Raw genomic sequence first — 22323 nt, 5'->3', positions numbered from 1 at the left:
TATAGTTGAGATTTGTGCACTGTGTACGGTAAGTGACCATTCCTACTACATCAGTGTAACTACATATTACCCGAGGTTTTGATTTTTTCAAAGTTATTTATATTCCAATTGATTCCAACATTTGAATATGAACGCATGTTGACAAAGGTGCTTTGCTTTGATTTGTTTGTTTGTTGTCTAGGGCCGCACTCAGCAATATTCCAGCTATATGACGGCGGTCTGTAAATAATCGAGTCTGCATCAGACAATCCAGTGATTGACATCATGAACATCGATCCCCGCACTTGGGATCGATGACATGCATCAACCAAGTCAACCTTTGCTTGGTTACACCTATTTGGGTTGTCAGTCCAGATTGAAAGAGGTCATTTTACGACGATGCCGTATTGGCCATTCAAGATATACACACGTATATCTATTAAAAGGTGAGGATACTCCGTTTTGTATCCCTTGTGATGAGAGAATCACACTCAAGCACGTACTGCGTGACTGTATTGGTTTTTCCATTACAAGGGGTCAATATTTCAACGTGTTGTCCATAAAGGATCTTTCTAATCTAAGTTCACATTTAATCATAGATTTGTTTTAAAGAAATAGAATAAATAGATATTTTTTTATGTACATAGTTATTTTTTACGAAATGGTAGTATAATTATTAACCTAGACTGTTTGTGGCTGTGCCCTCGAAGGAGTTTGAAGTAGCGTAAAATTATTGTCCTGGGAGGGTATCATAAGACCAAATCATTTAGTTTGTTATTCCTACCGTAATCTTTTAATCGTAGAATGTTTGTAAAGTTTAATTAGTGGCTAAAATTGACTACAATCACCAGCAGTTGAAGCGATGGTGTAGATCCTGCTGGGGAACCGTGCAGGTAGCAGAAGTATCGTCCCGACGGTCCCTAGTATGGTGGCTGGCGATCTATAGCCCGTTTTTATAACGCAATGTTGAATCATAGGTTATTCTTTTAATTGTTCTCAACTAGTTTTACTTCTAAACTGTGATAGTATAGTTATTATTGTTGTTGGTTTGTTGTTTAACGCCGCACTCAGCAATATTACAGCTCTGTGACGGCGGTCTGTAAATAATCGAGTCTGGACCAGACAATCCAGTGATTGATATCATAAACATCGATCCATGCAATTGGAATCGATGACATGCATCAACCAAGTCAGCGAGCCTGACCACCCGATCCCGTTAGTCGCCTTTTACGACAAGCATAGTCACCTTTTACGGCAAGCATGGGTTGCTGAAGACCTATTTTATCCTGGAATCTAGTTATTATACTGTCTGTCGATATATATATATTGCCGATGTGACGTTAAATTGTAACTCACTCGCTCACTTTGGTAACAACGTGGTACACTGAAGATAGATTTACACGGAGAAACAATCTCTTTCTTTCATTGGCACCCTCCACAACAATGTGGAGTGACACTTTTGACACTATTCCCAGCTGTAGTGATATCCCTATTTAGGTGGTCGGAATAGAGTGTGGGTCACTTGAGAGAAAAAACATTTATGTGTTTTCAGATAGCAGGTGTTATTGAGTACTTGAAGCCCGTACTTTTCAAAGTTCCAATTCCTTGTACAATTACCTATGGCTTACGATGTTTGATTGTTTGTTGTTTAACGGCGCTCTCAGCATTAGAACATCTATATGACGGTGGTCTGTAAATAATCGAGTCTGGACCAGACAATCCAGTGATTGACATTATGAGGGTCGATCCATGCAATTGGGATACGATGACATGCATCAACCAAGTCAGCGAGCCTGACCACCCGATCCCGTCAGTCGCGTCTTACGACAAGCATAGTCGCCTTTTACGGCAAGCATTGATTACTGAAGACCTATTCTACCCGCATCTTCACAGAAAATGACGAACGATGAATTGTGATTGACACCCTTTATAGATAAGAACTTTATGCTTTCTTTGTAACGCCGCTTTATCAGGTCAATATGTACCTGATATAGTAACAATTTAGTTGCAGGACATAACACTCGTTTTAATTTATAATGACGCCTGAAATCAATTTTAGTTTACCCGGGGTTTCCCGAGGCCAAAATAATTATTTCACGGGGAACATACACAAATTGAAGCGTGTATAATGTTCGATATATTACCACAAATGCAGTTGAAGAAGAATCAAAGTAAACAATTTCAGTACCAGGTCCTTCTATAAAACAAATGAGAGAAAGATGGCAACAAGTCAGTCATTGAGCTGTAAATTGATTCTAGTACTAGTGTATTTTTTTCTCCAGAGAAGTTAAACGACAAAATTATGTCATAGGCAAAATGAAAGGCCGTTGAAAAGTTTCAGCAATGGAGTAACACCTTATCCTCACTGAAAAAGGCTAGTTTAACAGAATAAAGTTTTCGCAATAGCTCGTTAATTTCGCCCTATGAAATAGTTCCCCGTCTGAGCAGAACTGCGAGTTAGACAGCTGTGCGAAGCGAATTCCACTGAGTGTAAGTAACCGGATACATCTGCAGAAAATGTCAAGGCTGAGGAAATACAGTGTTTCAAGCTCGAAACATATCAGCACATACAGCCACAGAATGTTCTGTCGGAAATGTGCTTCACAGACAGTTCATCAGATGTTCCAAATGATACCTGTGGCTCATTTATTCATCTTATTTAGCCAAGTTCTAGTTGAAATTACGCTAGACCTTGCCGTCTGTCCCTCTAGATGACCCGCCGATAATGCCAGCTGAAAACGACCACATATCAAAGACTATGTGATGTTCATAATTTACTGTAAATGTAACCTGAGGCCTTACATTCTGTGTTAATGGTCATTAATGATCGGGCACAGGAACGCAAAAGTTCTTGTAAACCTTGAGCTCGGCGCTGGCGGGGATTAGCCGCGGCGTCCGTCCTAGTGTGGCAGTTGCAAAGCCAATAATGTCAAATAGCACTTGTTGCTCTTTCCTGCTCTTCAGAACAGTTTTTGGCAAATCAGGTTTCTGACCTTGCTGTTTTGTGATTTGTAACTAATATTGTATCTGTTGAGAGGAAATGGTTTTTCTCCAGCGTAAACGAAAACGGTGTTATTGTGAATAGATGTGGTGAAGGTCTCGTAAAGGTCAGGAGACCCGTGAAGATCCGGGGTGGAATAGGTCTTAAGCAACCCATGCTTGCCGTAAAAGGCGACTGTGCTTGTCGTAAGAGGCGACTAACGGGATCAGGTTGTCAGCCTCGCTGACTTGGTTAATGCATGTCATCGATCCCAATTGCGTGGATCGATGCTCATGATATCAATCACTGGATTGTCTAGTCCAGACTCGATTATTTACAGACCGCCGTCACATAGCTGGAATATTGCTGAGTCCGGCGTTAAACAACAAACCAACCAACCTTACAGATTTAAGTGAATCTCGGCAGTAATATATCTGCAGACAACACGGAAACATGTTCTTTTCTGTCTCTGCATACATGCATCACTGTCGGTACTTTTTAAAACCTCTTTTCCCCTACAGATGATTTCCTTTGCAAAGTTTGTATTATGAATGATGGTGGTTGTCACTCGGTTTGCATTGTAATTCTTTTAACATGGCTGAGTGGAGTGGCTTTATGCATGGATGTACGCGGGTCTCTGTCTTTGAAAACCAAATCCTGCCCTCATACAAAAAAATACTCACGAGGAGTACATGTATAAATTACAGTGTAGCCCTAGAGAACATTCTATGTTTGCATTGCGTAAAGTCGTGTAAAATATATGATGATAGTATTGGCCCATTCCTTGTGTACTTCAGTTCCATGAAAAATCAACCACTCGTCTATCAGTCAGTCTGGCACTCACGTACCTCATCTTGACCCACCCATCAGCAGGTACTTTGTCGGGGTGCGATGTTGGAGTGGAGACTGGCGATGGGATCGTAGGAATTGTAAGAGATTGTGAGTTTCGAAGTGATATAAAGTAGGCATATGAACATTTTTGGACAGCGTCATTATTTGTACAAATTCTTTCAGTACAGTGGAGAACACTTCTTCATAAATTTCATTCCTCTGAACTTTCACCAATGTTGTTTCAGGGCGTTCCGTTGACGGTAAGCTTCACCACTGGTCAGGAAACGCAAAGCGGCACCCAACATTATTACAATTCGTAATTCATTTACACCAACCCCATAAATTCTCACGGATTTTTATGAAGTCAGAAGCCTACTTGATCTCTCAAATGACACTATTTTCTGATAGGTTTATCCGCCTATTGTGCAAAATTGACAGGTCGAATTGGCAGTGATGAGCAATTGATTCGTTGGGTCTGACAAAATCCAATTTATTTGGTAACTGACTGTTCTCCTTATCCGATTCTGATGGCTTGCAACCAATGTGTTTCTGTGATTGGAATGGGCAACAAAGAAAGGTAGTTGCCATTCCACGGAGGACGATAGTGTCATTGCTTACAGTCACGTTGAGCAAGTAAAGGGGAGACATATTCTGAATTTCAAACAGGTTCTCAAGCGCCTGTTGATAGAAGTTATATTTTGTATTTCTGGATATGCCTGTTATATAATTATTGTGTGGTTTATGTATTAGTGCCTTATATAATTATTATTTATCATAGAGTTGTCACAAAACACTATATATCTTTCTTTCGATTTAATAGAAATAATGTGAAACATATTTTATTGGAATGTGTGTATTCCATTTGTGGGTGCCAGGTAGTAGACGTTGTATACAACATGTGAAATACGAGGGTCATTTGGCAACTATGATGTTGATTACCTCAAGGGGAAATATAACATGAACCATGACGCAGAAGAACACGAATCCTAAGGGGGACACAAACGATACTGTGAATGAGTTGTGTTTTACGTCACGGCTTCTGTTTTATATGACGGCTTGCCAGTGAAATGTAGCAAGAAAGCCCAGGGTTGGCCTTACAATAAATACATTTTTAAAGCTCAGAGTGACGCCAACCAAGTTGTTTGCTTGTTGGTTAACGCCGCACTCAGCAATATGTCAGCTATATGACGGCGGTCTGTTGTAAATAATCGAATCTGGACCAGACAATCCAGTGATTTACATTATGAGCATCGATCCACGCAATTGGGATACGATGAACCCACGAGCACGTGTATGGTTCTGACACCCATAGGATCATAATATCAGGGATTCGAACACACGATTAGCGGATATTAAATACTTGTTAGCAGTATGAACATGAAGGAGTAGATCCTAACAACATTTTAAAATCATTTTCGTCAATGCAAATGTAAGAAAATGTGAACTTGATTGTCCACATCTTTATATGTTTGTTCTCTTTAGATAACTTTCTTCTTTCTATTTTGTTGTTAGTGTAAATGTAAGAAACTGAGATAACATTTTTATGTGCCTAGTTTAGATCTACGGATAAGTAGAGCCAATACGGTACCTAAAAAAACTAACAGAGATCTTAACCACCATTTCATGTTTCACAAGAAAGTCGCAAAAACGTGCTTCTCATCTGGACATATTCTCCAAATATTAAGGGTTTGTTAAACCATCCTCTCAAACTCCGTAGTGCCCTACACATCTCTCAACGTTACAACACCTCCTCTGTAAAAGATTCAACAGCTGTCTGTGTGACAAAGGACAAAGGAACCTGCACATATTACTACAGTATTGGTCCATGGCATCCCAATCGAAAATAATTACAGATGAATGCACAGGGAAATGTAGTGGTTTTCATTTACGTCAAATTTGTGTCAAGTTCCTAGGAGCGTCGAGCCTTTCACTCCTAACTTTCAACAACACCACAGTGCATTGAGGGTGAGATACAATAGAGACGGGGAGAGTTGACGCACACAAGACTTTTTGTGGGTGAGCCTATTATACATGTTTTGAGCTGCATGCAACTGTAAGATAGAAAAAGGACTGGAGGAGACAATCAGACATTGAGCCTTCCTATTACCGTTGGTAATTCAACTGACTAATTCTAAAGGGATGCTTCAGTTCTAAAGTGTCCATTCGCAGGTCACACGATGTGGGCAACTTTTGTATTATTGATTTGGTGTTGAAGGTTTTCCTTGACTTTGAAAATATGTGACATTAATTTCAGCGTTTTTGGAACATTTGAGAAATAGAATGTCTTGCCTCTGTTTTTCTTTGTTTTGATGTTCAATGCGGTGTTCTTGATATGCTTACGGACATTAATGGTAAGGTTTGTTTCATTGCAGTTGGTACTCTGAGGTTTAGAAACTTACGAAAATTAATACATGATATACCAAATTAAATTGAATTATTACATATCAGAATAGTATAGGTTGAAGAAATAGATACCCAGACGTTTCCACACGAGGATAATATATTTCATAACTTTATAATCAATCATTGGCATTAACATCACCTCACTTCAAATACGCCCCGTGAGTCTTCAGCAACCCATGCTTGCCGTAAAAGGTGACTATGATTGTCGTAAAAGGCGACTAACGGGATCGGGTGATCAGGCTGTGCTGACTTGGTTGATGCATGTCATCAATCCCAATTGCGTGGATCGATGCTCATGATATCAATCACTGGATTGTCTGGTCCAGACTCGATTATTTACAGACTGCCGTCATATAGCTGGAATATTGCAGAGTGCGGCGTTAAACAACAAACAAACCAAACCAAAACTTCAAATACGTAATGTAGCTGTTGCAAAATGTGACACATTTATAAACAATTTTTTTCTAAATTATCAGCTTCGTGAGACGATGCTTCTGGGAATGTTTATTTGATTTGAAAACAGAAAAGTAATCACTGAGGTGAAATTATTTAGAGTGTACCGGAGACTACATACTCTGGCAGCGTGATTACAGGACACGTATGTGCATACAGTTCTTTATTAGGGTGTTTTCACTGGAAACAATATCATTATATAACCAAAAATATATTTTTAGTGGTAGTCACTGGAGGAATGCATGTTTATTTCATAAAGATTGGCCATAAAGGTTCATTGTGTTGACGTCAAGGATTTAATGTTGAGTGTTCTTCTAGTAAATAGATTCGACGTATATTTTTGGCCATTTTGTTGCAGCATAATAACTGTTATTCTACATACTTGTTTGAGTACCTCTCATGTGCTATCGCGAGGACCTTAATTTAAACCAGCTTCACGGAAATATTCCACGTGGTAGGGACATGAGTTAAGCCAAGCGAACGGAAGCATTTAAAAACACTCAGTGTCGATCAATAACTGATCATGAGCACACCAATGGATGACACTTTGAGTGAGTGAGTTAATATTTAACGTCACATCGGCAATATTTCAGATATATCGTGACGAGACGTTATACATAAATAATACATACTGGTATCTTTACGCTTCATAAAAACCTATCATCGATGGACAGTACATGCTTGTCGTAAAAGGCGATTAACGGGATCGGGTGGTCAGGCTCGCTGACTTGGTTGATGCATGCCATCGATCCATATTGCGTGATCGATGCTCATGATATCAATCACTTGATTGTCTGGTCCAGACTCGATTATTTACAGACCGCCGTCATATAGCTGGAATATTGCCGAGTCCAGCGTTAAACAACAAACAAACCAAACCAAACCAATAACTAGATTATCACAGATTCGACATAAAACTAGTTGAAAACATGTAAAACAATAAATTGTCAGTAAACCACACAATATAAAACGGGCTGTAGATCGCCAGAAGCTGAAGGCACATAACCACACTGGGATCATGGGGACTCACAGTACTTTTGTTGCCTGCATGGACGCCAGCGGGATTTATAACATCCCTTCAGTTGTTGGCGGATGACACTGGCTTGTGGTCCAACAAGAAAATGACCATCTTGTAAATGAAAGAATATTGTTCTGAAATTCAGTCGAAACACGCGTTATAAAGTGGCTAGGTATAAAGTCTCATGGCAGTAAACATGCAAACGCATACGTATTAAGAGAGGGGTGAATGCTGTTTTACGCCACAGTCAACAATATCCTATGTGTCCTGCATTATTATAGTCTGAGCCAATCAAACCAGTGTCGAAGGGGCTCTATCAGACCCAATTGGCCATGTAGTGACGGCATACCCTTTGACGCAGTGACTGAAAGTGTTTATTGAATCGACCAGTGAAGATTCCGGGGTAGAATAGGTCTTCAGCAACCCATGCTTGCCGTAAAAGGTGACTATGCTTGTCGTAAAAGGCGACTATGCTTGTCGTAAAAGGCGACTAACGGGATCGGGTGGTCAGGCTCGCTGACTTGGTTGATGCATGTCATCAATCCCAATTGCGTGGATTGATGCTCATGATATTAATCACTGGATTGTCTGGTCCAGACTCGATTATTTACAGACCGCAGTCATATAGCTGGAATATGACTGAGTGCGGCGTTAAACAACAAACCAACCAACAACCAAGTTTATTGAATCATTATCGGTTGTTTATTACGTGATAACTATAACAAAAATACCGCTTTCGTGTGGTTGTGAAGAGAGCGTCTGTCCCGAAAGCGGAAGGTCTATGATTCGATCCCTGGCCGCGTCAAACCAAATGACTTTAAGATGGTACTTCTTGTTACCATGCCTGGCGCTCGTAAATGCGGGAATAAAAGAAGGACTGGTCTGCTCGAACACCGTATGGTGTGTCTGAGCGGAGTTTATCCATGTAATACTGCGGCATGGTATCTCAGTAGGATTGCACTATAAAATTGGCATTAGTCCGGACTAATACAAGCAGCCACACACACAAGTCTCTATCTTTGTTCCATAATCTTAAACGCAACGTTATACAGTATTACACTATTACACCACACCATGACAAAAAACAAAACGATTTGTCTTGACAAATATCGAATGGCGCAAAACCGTCTTGTATTGGAAGCAAAGTTATCAGAAACCACTTTGAAATATGTTCTGTATATTGTATTGCGTTGTATGTAAACCTGATTCTGGTAAACTTGACATATGCCAATAACACAATTTCTGCCACAAAGGACAACGAAATCACATGTGATTACAATCTTGCCAATCGTTATTAATATACCGACGTTCACTTCATCTTCCTTATTAACTTTAAAATCAAATTTGATATTTAACTAAGCATTTATAATGAAATCAGTGTCTTTCTTTTATCAGAGCTACCCACGCGGACGGTTCAATTACGACAGTACAAGGAGACCTTTCAGTTGCAAGTAGGGTAATTGTTGGCGTTGTTAGTAGTACAGAGCAAGTGAACTAGTTGGAAGATGATGAGTTGGCAAATATATAAGTGTTCTACAGCTGACCCCGCTATTTACAATGAACATCTTTCATGTGATTCCTTACATCAGGATGGGATCTTAAAACTAAAGTTAATAGGGCTTGCATGAGAAACGTACAACCACATGAAATAATATCATAATTTCTGAAGAAATTTCTTGGGGACAAATAACATTCTGTTTCATATAAGGACATAAATCAGATCATTTCATCTCACGCAGGGCTTTCCAATGATATGAAGCTCCTCTATCCCCTCTCTATGGTCAAGTTTGGTTGTTGGTTGGTTGGTTGGTTGTTTAACGCCGGACTCAGCAATATTACAGCTATATGACGGCGGTCTGTAAATAATCGAGTCTGGACCAGACAATCCAGTGATTGACATCATGAGCATCGATGGGATCGATGACATACATCAACCAAGTCAGCGAGCCTGACCACCCGATCCCGTTAGTCGCCGTTTACGACAAGCATAGTCACCTTTTACGGCAAGCATGGGTTGCTGAAGACCTATTCTACCCCGGAATCTTCACGGGTCGGTCAAGTTTGGTCCGCTGGTCAATTCTAAATTGTCCCGCTCTGCCTTAATTATTTCACGTTATGAACCCACCACATACGTTTGTGCATGGTAATTTCGCATTCAGAAAAGGTATCAATTCACGATAGAATAGTACTGTTGTCAATGATAAAAATATATGATTTAATGAAAAATAACTTTTTTGGAAATATACATTGCGCTCACAGCATGTATTGTACAAAGATACGAGAAACCGGAAACTGACGCCCAAGTCACCAACATCCCTTGTGTCAGCTGTTTAATAACCACACGTGGACTTGGCAAAACTGTGACAGAAACCTTGAGCAACGAGTACCACTACTTCCGATGATTACAACTGCAGGGCACGTAAGATGGCATCCACACAAAATATATTCGCATTTTAAAATCAGCATTGGTGCTGTGGGGATTGAGGTGAAGAGAGGTGAAGTGGTATTTATTTCATGGTTAGAACATTCAAGGCGTCAACAACGTTTTCAAAAAGTTTTATGATAGACATGTGGAGGACATTTCCAAGTCGGAAGTATCAGTGAAAAAAATCATGGCCGATGCAATTCACTTATTTGATTTGTACAGTATGTTGCCGTGTTTTTTTCGGGTGAACTCTTGACTTGCCTTTTCATGTGTTTATGTCGGATGCCACTGGTGGGGAAGAGTATTATCACCTTTTCTCGAAAACCTAGTAGCATTAATATTTGTTTGTGTGCATCAATCCTACTTGTGGCCGATCCACACATTTCCCACGTGAACTATTTGAGGCTATAACATTCGTGTATGTTGATTTAACAGGGAGTTGCGAATTTATATTATTTCCACGAGTCACATACGACCCGTGAAGATTCCGGGATGAAATAGGTCTTCAGCAACCCATGCTTGCCGTAAAAGGCGACTATCCTTGTCGTAAGAGGCGACTAACGGAATCGCGTGGTCAGACTCACTGACTTTGTTGATGCATGTCATCGATCCCAAATGCTTGGATCGATGCTCATGATATTAATCACTGGATTGTCTGGTCCAGACTCGATTATTTTTACAGCCGTCATATAGCTGGAATATTGCTGAGTGTGGCGTTAAACAAACAAACAAACAAACAAACAACGAGTCACATACGGAGGTTGTTTTGACCTGCCTTTGCATGTGTTTGTGTCTGGTGACACTATTTGATATTGATTCAAAAACATGTATGTTTATTACAAGGTCGGAATCTTACGATGGATTCTGATAGTAGGGATTTGTTATGATAATGGAAATGTGTTTTCCGCTTGTATTTAAGAACTCTTATACGATTTATATAGCGACGGGACCCGTGAAGACCCGGGGTAGAATACCCATGCTTGTCGTAAGAGGCGACTAACGGAATCGCGTGGGCAGGCTCACTGACTTGGTTGATGCATGTCATCAATCCTAAATGCGTGGATCGATGCTCATGATATTAATCACTTAGTTATCATTCCAGACGCGATTATTTATACAGATCGCCGTCATATAGCTGTAATATTGCTGAGTACGTCGTTAAACAACAAACAAACAAACTATATAACGACGTGCAGCATGTGTTTGGCAGCTTGTACTACTACGTACATATGCCAGTTTTATAGTGCTAGCCCACCGAGATACCATGCTGCAGTTTGAGATGGATAACCTACCTACACATGATACTAGATCCGAGTATAGTTACAGTGCATCAGACAAAGTGTGCATACGAAGGTTTGGCACACCGACCTGTCTAATGTGAATCAAGAGATCAGAATACACAAGCTGAAGGGTATATAGAACTGCGTACACAGACCTACAATTATAACATTAACACACAAACGAGGTAGATATCGTCTTACAGTCATCGGGTGCAATACTGAAGATGCGGCGACGGTGTCAATTTCACACAAAATCACTAGCCTTTGCATGTGTTTGTGACGGGTGTTTCGTGATGTAGCGAATAAGCCCTAAGCGTACCTGTCTGATGTTGATGAATATGCTCCTTGTGGAACGTTAGCGTCAGAAGATTTGAAGCTCTTAAAAATCCCCAGACTAAAACTGAAATATTTTGGCCACAGAGCATTCAGTTATACAAGTCCTGCTCTGTAACTATTTTCCGTTTCAGATCAAGATCTCTGCCTCAAGTCAGAAAATACTGTTGACTATGAAATATGCTGCTGAATGTTTGTCCTTCATGTACTGTTATTGTATCCATCTTGTTGTAGCGCTTACAGCATATACCGTGCGAATGGAATTAAGGATTTATAAATACACATTATTATCATTATTAGTATTATTATTAATATTAAACAGGAACAGTACTGTAATTTGGAACAGTTCATAGGGTGTTCCCAGTTGAATGTATGAAAACACAAACACAGATGCTGAAAGCACCATAAGTTCGCAACCTATGCATCGACATGTAACGGAAGAGACGAATTGTTGTCATCATGATCAATACATTGCATTAGTGCACAAATTACAAGCAATAAGCATGCTTTTCTGTTCATGAATTGTTGTTATAAGTACATTTGAAAATAGAGAAAAGAATATAATTGCCTTATCTTTGTTGCTGCTATGTTACAACTTCAAGGTGAGGTGAGGTGAAATGGGTTTAACATCGCGTACAAGATTATTGCACTTACATAGCGACGTGTGTGTGTGCGGCTGCTTGTACTAGTCCGGACTGATGCCGATTTATAGTGCTTGCCCATTGAGATACCATGCCGCAGTTTTACATGATTTACCCCACTCAGACACAGTATACTGACTCCGAGCCGACCAGTCCTTGTTTTAGCCCCTTAATGCCGAGCGCTAGACAGGGTTACAACAAGTACCATCTTTTAACGTCTTTTGATATGACGCGGCCGGGGATCCAACCCCGGACTTTCCGCTCTCCGGGCGGACGCTCTACCACTAGATCACGGAGGCGGTCTTCACAACTTCAAGACTTTTGTGGCCAAATATAGACGCGAGCGATAAAAAATTTCTGTTGTCAGTTGATGTGACATATCAAACATTTCTGTTTCAGACAAATCATGGATGCAAGCGCTTACGCTTTGTTAGCCTTAGTTACCTTCTGTGGACTTGGTTGCGGTATATCAGATTTTGGTAAGTTGGCTACAAACAAATTAATAGATATTTACAAGCGTTGTCATTAAATCTTGCTTGCTACTCTTGTCGGTAAAACCCTAACGCCATTGTGTGTCATTTGAATCATGGTATACTGTAACACTGTCACTCGAAGTCTAGATATATATATATGTCCAGATAAGTAAGTGTAATCACCATCAAAATTATAGTCTGAAATCAGTGTCTCCGAAGCTGAGGCCTTTTACAAGTGTAGGCAACATTGAAGGACGGTCGGGATATCAGTTTTCATACCTGTGCTTGTGGACCCCAGTGGCTTTGGGTCTTTTCTCGAAAAAGAAATAGCTGGATTTGGCCGAAAAACTATACTTTGTTTCATTTTGTCGGTGTGTGGGGCATCTGGTTGTATTTCGTAACGTTATGACATCGTAATACGGCAGGACTGATTCTAAACAAACGTGACGTACCCTAGACTAGAGTAATGTTCCTGTTATAAAGAGCAATTACTGCAACGGATTACCGCGATAAGAATATCACTGACGAATGTATTTTCCTGCGTAGACATATTCCCTTGATAAATTATGTTCAAGGAATTGATGTTTTGCCTGTATGGTAGTTAAGCCACTGACTAAAAACAAGTTTCAGTTGGAAATATATTACCTGTTGTACATGTCCGACTGACTAATCACTGAGCTTGTGACTACATAATATATTAATACGATAATTCCAGGAAAACTGGCAATGACCATCTGTGGGAGACCTGTTTGGACGATACAATTTAAGAATTACATTATATGAGAAAGATTTTATCACGCTTGTGAGTTTTGGTGTGGTAAATATCCTGAATAAGGAATAAACACACTATATTTAAGTGTAGATTACCAGGGTTATCTTAATACAATGTTTATTCCTAATACATAGAATAGTATGGTCAGCTATATCATGTTAATCATTATTGTTGATTCAAGTACCCCAATATTTAGGAACCCTCGTCATTGCAAAAGATAAATACTATTTGCACACATGAATGTGCCATGATCAAATGCAAGCGCGCTTCCCCGATACGACCAGGAGTCTCGATGTCCATGCTACGTACGGTATACTTGGTTGGTTGGTGGTTTAACGCCGCACTCAGCAATATTCCAGCTATATGACGGCGGTTCGTAAAATAATCGAGTCTCGACCAGACAATCCAGTGATTAGTATCATGAGCATCGATCCACGCAATTGGCATCAGACAAGTCAGCGAGCCTGACCAGCCGATCCCGTTAGTCGCCTTTGTACAGTATGCTAGATTCATTATACTAGAACACATATAGAACATAATTCATCACGAGTGTGTTTTTAATATGAGTCTCTGTTTATCAGTTAATTTTCGATTAACAAGACGCTGTTGTTAATGTTTCCGATAATAAAAAACACCCGATTTTTTAGGGTTCCCAATTTAGAAATAAATACATCGAAATAGTGGAAATATTACTCTGCATTAAGCGTAGAGATACATTTATTCTATGGTCATGTGAAGCAAAACAAATAACCCTTTTAACTTCTTTAGGAAAATCCATTCGCCGAGAAATAATCTCCTGGAACTATCCGACACAAAATGATTGATGGATGTGTTGTAGCATATTTGAAACTGTAGAACGGTAATTACAACATTAACGATTCATTCAGTTGTATTTGATTATACTTGTGGAGTATTGTCACAACTTAAGTCATGTGGAACAAGATGACTGTGCTCTCACTTGCGAAACGTCACGCGGGCGGATAGGGCACAACAGGACATATTAGTCGGTGTCACTGTCACTTTCCATGAAAATCAGATGTCGTTTGACTGGAACTGGACATGGGGGTATAACAGTGATAATCGTTATGTGTTAGACAGTTACATAACCAGCAAACATAGTGTTGACGCCACGGGTAATATGAGTAATTGGAGATTGGAGATTGTTGCCTCCTGGCGATATGAACATTACGCAAGCATCAACTGTGCGTGGGCCGCTATAATACGACACGGGAGTTTTAAGAACAAATCAAGTTGGGCTGTTTCCAGCTTGTCACGGTATTTAATGCGTTTGCTTTCTGAAAGTATTTTGGATATTTTATTTGATCACAGAATAGTTGATGTCTAACGCTTGCTGCGTTACACTTTTTTCATGAGCGTGGACGGTATTACTTTCTCCGATGAACAACCGGCGCCGATGTGAAACAGTACGTCATCATTCGTTAAGAAATCGCTCATTAAAATTTTATCTACAGGCTGTGTCTGTGATATTCAATTCCAAAATCGGTACTATCAGTCTGTAACCATCTGATAACCTTCAATAGAAATTTGGTTACGCTATTAACAATGTATCTCCCGCTCGTATCTATTAAATGTTATCTCCAACATCAACATGATCAAAAAGGTGAGGTGTGTGCAGCCACTTGTACTAGTCCGGACTGAAGCCGGTTTTATAGCGCTAGCCCACGGAGATACATACCATGCCTCAGTTTAACATGAATACCCCACTCAGACACAGTATACTGACTCCGAGACCCTAAATGCCGAGCGCCAGACATCGTAACACCAAGTACCATCTTTTAACGTCTTTTGGTATGATGCGGCCGGGCATCGAACCCCAGACCTTACGCTCTCCTGGCGGACGCTCTACCACTAGGCCACAGAGGCGGTCTACATGATCAAAGAAATCAATATTCTTCCGTTATTTGTATAAACATGGCCAGTGAAGAAAGTGTCGTTTCCGGTTTCCAAATTCGGAAAGTCATTGGGGTTTGCCATACATGTTTTTACGTCATAGGCTTAAGTCGTGGTGCTTTAGTTAAATGATAAAGAATGTCCCACAATCATTTATCATAATCCCAGTCTTCAAATATTATTTAATTTGAAGTCCTGCGTGTTATTTTCACCATGCTTACGGTTGCGTCTTTTCAAGCGAGAGTTGGCTGGTTTGTTGCACGGTTTGTTGTTTAACGCCGCACTCAGCAATATTTCAGCTATAAGACGGCGGTCTGTAAATAATCGCGTCTGGAACAGACAATCCAGTGATTGATATCATGAGCATCGTTCCACGCAATTGGGATCGATGACATGCATCAACCAAGTCAGCGAGCCTGACTACCCGATCCCCTTAGTCGCCTTTTACGACAAGCATAGTCGCCTTTTACGGCAAGCATGGGTTGCTGAAGACCTATTCTACCCCGGATCTCCACGGGTCTTTTCAGCGAGGGACTGACCATTTAATACTTAGGGTGGAGAGAAGGGGAACCATTTTTATTTTGTAAAACTATTGTCCCTACAAACATCTCATTAACCTGGATCTTACCGTTGATCTTCCCTTTGGAATCGTCCGGATTAACGGAACTGAGATACTGAATACCTTCCTTTTCCTCTTTTTGGAATTTCGTTCTTTATATATCGTTCTTTAAATAGTAGACCCGTGAAGATTCCGGGGTAGAATAGGTCTTCAGCAACCCATGCTTGCCGTAAAAGGTGACTGCGCTTGTCGTAAAAGGCGACAAACGGGATCGGGTGGTCAGGCTCGCTGACTTGGTTGATGCATGTCATCGATCCCAATTATGTGGATCGATGCTCATGATGTCAATCACTTGATTGTCTGGTCCAGACTCGATTATTTACAGACCGCCGTCATATAGCTGGAATACTGCTGAGTGCGGCGTTAAACCAACCAACCAACTTTATATTGTAACATAACGAATACGGCCAGAACGTTTGTTCATTACTTTATGATTGTCTGTTATAGGTGTTACTGATGACAGAGAGGGATTGAACGAAGATTCTGTAAATTCAAGGAATTTTCCACTGCCATCAGATTTAAAGCGACAGTGGATAACAATGCTTCCGGATCAAAAGTTCCGCCATGTTGGAATAGGAAAAAGGACTCTGGATTTCTTTCGTTTTCACAATAAAATCGGAAAACGTCTGGATCTCCTTACTCTAATTAGAAGCAATCTACACCATTCACGTGAAATTCTCAGGAAGAACTACAGACCAAATCCAAATGAAAGGTCGGCCTATAGATTTGGCTTACCCCTAGCGCCTGTACGCAGGTCACTCCGGACCCGGAACTACGGTCTGCGCATGGCTAATGGTCGTTTGTCAGGTATCTACCTCGGCGCGCGGTCACAAGTGGATCCCATGATGCTGCAATTAGGATTGGGGAAATAGAAGAAGCATCCCCGAAAACTAATCAGTTTGAAACGAGTTATTGAAGTATCATGTTCACAAAGAACTTTTCGAAAATTTGAATGTCTATGGTACTGGTTAACCTACGAATCTGACACTATATATTTCATAATTATATGTTTTAGCCTATGTATTAACTATGCCAAATCATGGGTTTGCATAGTTGTATTAATCATGCAAGTCTGGTAGGTTTGATTTCTTAATCACTCATTTCTTGGAAACGAAAGAAATCATGGTAGTGTATTTCAACTGCGAGAATAGCTTCGTTGTTAAAACATCTTCCAAAACTAGTTTCTGCAGGCAATTGTTAAACTTGTGGAGAATTCTGACAGAGAGCTTAGATGTTGTTTTATTCTACTACGTAGGCAAAGTGTTCAGTATGTCTCATTGCAAAGAACAATGTCGTGGAAACTACGGTTGGGCACAATGAAACTCATCATTGGAAAACCTGATAGTTTAATCATCAGCGAAAATAGAGTCCTAAATGTCACGAATCTGCGTTCAAATCATTTATGATTGGTTATCAGCGCTGTTGAAACTTCAGTATTCAATGAATCTCAAGTAAGTTGTATTTAAAAGCGTTCCGCTTTATCCAGAAAATGCCATTCCCATAAACATGTAAGTTAATTCCTATTGCTTATTGGGTTGGTGCTGACTTTTATTATAGTCGATATTTAAACACAAGCTTTTCTGGGACTTTCAGCATCATTCAAATAGGAGACAGACAACGGGAGAAATAATGTCAATGCTTCCCAGCGATAAATACAATATTTGCATGAGGGTTACATTGTGTTGATCGTTTGTGTAGCCGTCCTTAATGACGTCACGTCTCATCAGTGCATTGTCGCGAATAATTTGATACGACGTCACTCATTGTTATCCGTGCCCATAGGACACAACCCCCGACATGTTCGGAGTTGGTTGCTTCTGGAAACATTTGTGTTTCACAAAAATGATGGGCCAATGGGTTTACGACCGCTGAGAGATGTGCAAGGATCTACTGATTCGATACGAAACCTAAATTCGGTACGATTATAATTCTTGGCCAGCCTGTGATATAAGTAATATATGCTTTATATTTATCCAGCGTTTTGTGTTTGTGTACCAATCGGTTTGATACCAATAACTGCTTATCCAAAATTATTCTAAATATCGAGACTCGGTAGTGAATATATAATGTTTTCTTTTCTTTATCTGCAGTTCACGTTACAAAATATGGATGACTTAGTATTTAGTCAAATTTAATTGAAAAAAAAGTACCTCCCCCATACAAGGAAATTGCATAGGAGACAAAAATACTATTTCCCTTCGGTTGCCTAGTAATAAATTCCAACCCTTTATAAAATAAGACTTTGAAAGTGTATAATTATTTTTTGTAGCCTTTGATAAGACTGGCCCTTAAGATGTCCGACCCAAATGGCGACAGGGAATAGCGGCATTATTGACATAATTGCGTCTGTCCTACTCATGCTGTGATACCGGTAATATCTACCGGTACCTTGTAATTGCAAAAGTGGATCGATGTACTTTTTTGTTTCGTTTCCCGAGTGTTTGTTTTGTCGCAGAATTGAACAGTAACCATGAACGTATTAACACACTCTTCGTCATATGAAACAATATGATGTTATTTATTGCTAGAGACATATTTGACAAGCATGTTTATTTTTAATGTCACGTAAAAGATCCAGGTTGAACCTTTGGATGGGTATACAATATCGTGCTCAACACTTGCAATGGATGTTCAGTTTCTTTGTCGGTCGTTTTAACAGGAATTGATTTCAGACATGATTGTTTGTGAAAATAATCAAACTTACATACATTAATTGCCTTTTAATCAATATTATATTCCTTAAAGGAATATCGACTGAAATGTTTCAGAGCGAGTACAGCGTAAGTGTATATGAATAATCACTCAATTAATTACGTCAGAGGCATGCATGAATCCACGATACATGCATTTTACTTCGAAGTACAGTTCCACAAACATCAATCCAGCCTGTCAAGTACGGCAAGCTGTCGTTTTGTACTTAGGGGCGTTGGGATAGCCTAGTGGTGAAAGCGTTCGCTCGTCACGACGATGACCCGGGTTCGATTCCCCTCATGGGTACAATGTGTTAAGCCCATGTCTAGTGTTCTCCGCCGTGATATTGCGGGAACAGGGCTTAAAGCGGCGTAAAACCATACTCACTCACTTTATGTACTTTTCTTACATTGCTAAACGAATTATAAGTTACCTCAGATTTCGTAAGAAGTAAAACCTCGTATTGCGGACACTGCCGAAACCATTTATATCGCACGGATTAACCACTTTCCGGATTAGCGTATCATGGGAAGGGATAAATGACCTTTGTATCATTGTGTAAGCGTTCGTATTAATGGGATTCTGACTAAACAGCTACCGGGATTTCAATGTATTCGAATTCGTTCAGGAGATGGACAATTAGGTAACGTTTTTGGAAATAATTTACAGTACACTCACCCTCTGAATACAGGAGGGTTTTTTTCCAGTCATACTCAGATTGAGATTTAAATATATTTCTGATGTGTATTATGTTCACGCCAGTTGCTGCGACGTGTAGGCATTGTCATATTATGTGGATCATTATTTGCTTAACGTCCAATTCTCGTATCCCATGGTTACGCTTGTGCATTGTGTTGTCAGTCACAGAGCACACAGAGCACTCGCCGTGACAAATTAAAACGATATCAAGACAATGTGCGCATTCCTTTAAAAGTGCGCTACCATGCAGCTACATGTACTAAAGCGTTTCTAAACCTGTCATGAGATTAATCTTACTTGACTGTCCACTAAGTACTGACTTAATTATTCATAATATTAATAGTTATTGTTCCTTTCATGTGACATCTTATCATACATAATATTTTATTCATAAATTATAGTATAACTACACATGTTAAACATGTCTTTCTTCGACAATTCATGTATCTCCGACTACCATTGAAAAGGCCAATAAATAATGGTTTGGGGACGATGTGTCTTTGTTCGTTGTTCACAGTGACGGGAAAGTAGCCACATGCGTGGATGCAAATAAGCATTGTTTTATGTACAATAAGAATAACAAGTTGTTGCATCTTAAAGAGCAGACTATCCTCCTGGGTCTGGTGCTCTGTTCTGTCTGCGCGGTGGGTAGCCTAGTGGTTTAAGCGTTCGCTCGTCACGCCGAAGACCCTAGTTCGATTTCCACATGGGTACAATGTGTGAAAACCATTTCTAGTCCCTCCGTGAGATTCCTGGAATATTTCTAAAAGCGGGTTAAAACCAAACGTCCCAATCAGCAATATTCCAGCTATATGACGGTGGTCTGTAAATAATCGAGTATGGACCAGACAATCCAGTGACTGACATCAAAAGAATCGATCTACGCAATTGGGATCGATGACATGCATCGAGTCAGTGAGCCTGACCACCTGATCCCGTTAGTCGCCTCTTACGGGAAGCATAGTCGCTTTTTACGGCAAGCATGGGTTGCTGAAGACCTATTCTACCGTAAATATTCACGGGTTTAAGACCCGTGAATATTTACGGTAGAATAGGTCTTCAGCAACCCATGGTCAGGTAAACATGGGGCGGAGTTAGCGAGCCGTCTCAAGTGTTAGGCTTCCAGGTCAGGTGCTATGACCAGGTTGTAATTCAGCGGATTGACCGACAATGTCTACATGATTTTACGTCGTTGCCACTACCACTCGTGGACAGTAAATGCACCCTGAGCACTGTAAAGAAGCCACACATCCGCCGGTAGATGACCAGATGGTGGAACGACGAATACGTACAAACACTCGAAACAATACAAATGTCAAAACGTGTGGTGTCACCCTGGGCAAGTGACTTAGATCAAATGTGCCTCTGTTCTTCCAGCAGTTAATGGGTACCCGAAATGTGAGGTGGGTGTAAAACCTTCTAGCGCATCATGGGTTGTAGGCATGGGCGATATACTCCCCTGGGAGATTGATTTGTTTGTTTATTTGTTGTTTAACGCCGCACTCAGCAATATTTCAGCTATATGACGGCGTCTGTAAATAATCGAGTCTGGACCAGACAATCTAGTGATTTTCATCATGCGCATCGATCCACGCAATTTGGATACGATGACATGCATCAACCAAGTCAGCAAGCCTTACCACCCGATCCCGTTAGTCGCCTCTTACGACAAGCATAGTCGCCTTTTACGGCATGCATAGGTTGCTGAAGACCTATTCTAACATATTTAACCTGCATTTGAGCAAAGATGTCTGATTCTGAATACGCGCGGTGTATAAATGTACAAATTAAATTCATAATATAACAATAATCATGACACTCGTCACGTCCGCTTAATCACATAGCTTGAAACAAGTGGGTAAACACATAGATCAGTCTTAATAAAAGCCACATAAGCTTTTGAATGACAAAACGAAAGCTTGACTAATTATAAACAGCCTGACTATTGGATAAAGCCTCTCTTTGTTGGTAGCAAAAAAATTGTTCGTACTCCTACTCCTCCCCCCATGACCGATACATTTCCGCCTGCCACTTGTAAAGTGTCAACTTGTGTACGTGCCGTTCACCATGGATGATGTCCCTTTCCGCCATACTGTTGGCAGGTGTAGTCGCCTACAGCACGACTCAGGTCAAATGTCTCCTATAATGCAGCTTCCGTGATGTTTTCTGGCGACAATACATACGTTTTACCATTAACACAAAGTCTGCTTTAAGACAGTATTCATTCACAATACACACATACTATCAAAATCTTTTAAACTCATTACTTGATTGAATTTATTTAATTATTTGAGTGAGTGAGTGAGTGAGTATGGTTTTACGCCGCTTTTAGCAATATTCCAGCAATATCACGGCGGGGGATACCAGAAATGGGCTTCACACATCGTACCCATGTCGGGAATCGAACCCGGGTCTTAGGCCTGACGAGCGAACGATTTAACCACTAGGCTACCCGACCACCCCAATTAATTATTTGACTGAACCACCCATTGCATTAATATCATAACAAACCGAAATGTATTCATTGATTACAGTAACACGACCGTAGGTACATATATCTTAGATTGTGTATATTACCTATCCATGAGTATCTATATTTTCATTATCTCATACTTTTAAATTTGAAAAAATGAAACTGAAATGAAAGACAAGATGCCAACGCCAAAGAATAACACAAATTTATATGAACACCAGGTGTTTGCGAAAGGGCAAGCAAGTCCTGCAAACAAACAATTATAAACATAATAGGTTATTGTATATAATGGTTTGTTGTAATTGTAACATTTCTACAGTTTACAAAGTTTCAAACAGTTAA

The 22323-nt window shown here is 40.1% G+C and overlaps 1 long non-coding RNA gene across 1 annotated transcript in view; it reads left to right on the top strand.

Annotated features, from left to right (window-relative positions):
* Positions 1-19992, top strand: part of LOC124134783 — a 63009-nt gene extending 43017 nt beyond the window's left edge. Inside the window, exons 2-3 of the long non-coding RNA XR_006861145.2 lie at positions 12743-12822; positions 16566-19992. This is a non-coding gene — a long non-coding RNA (uncharacterized LOC124134783). The remainder of the gene's footprint in view (positions 1-12742; positions 12823-16565) is intronic.
* Positions 19993-22323: the final 2331 nt, after the last annotated feature.

Source organism: Haliotis rufescens, unplaced genomic scaffold (genome assembly GCF_023055435.1).
Source record: "Haliotis rufescens isolate VD_foot unplaced genomic scaffold, xgHalRufe1.0.p SCAF_16, whole genome shotgun sequence".
Taxonomy (NCBI): Eukaryota; Metazoa; Mollusca; class Gastropoda; order Lepetellida; family Haliotidae; genus Haliotis; species Haliotis rufescens.
The sequence above is the reverse complement of the archived record's forward strand: the minus strand, read 5'-3'. Positions and strand labels throughout refer to the sequence as shown.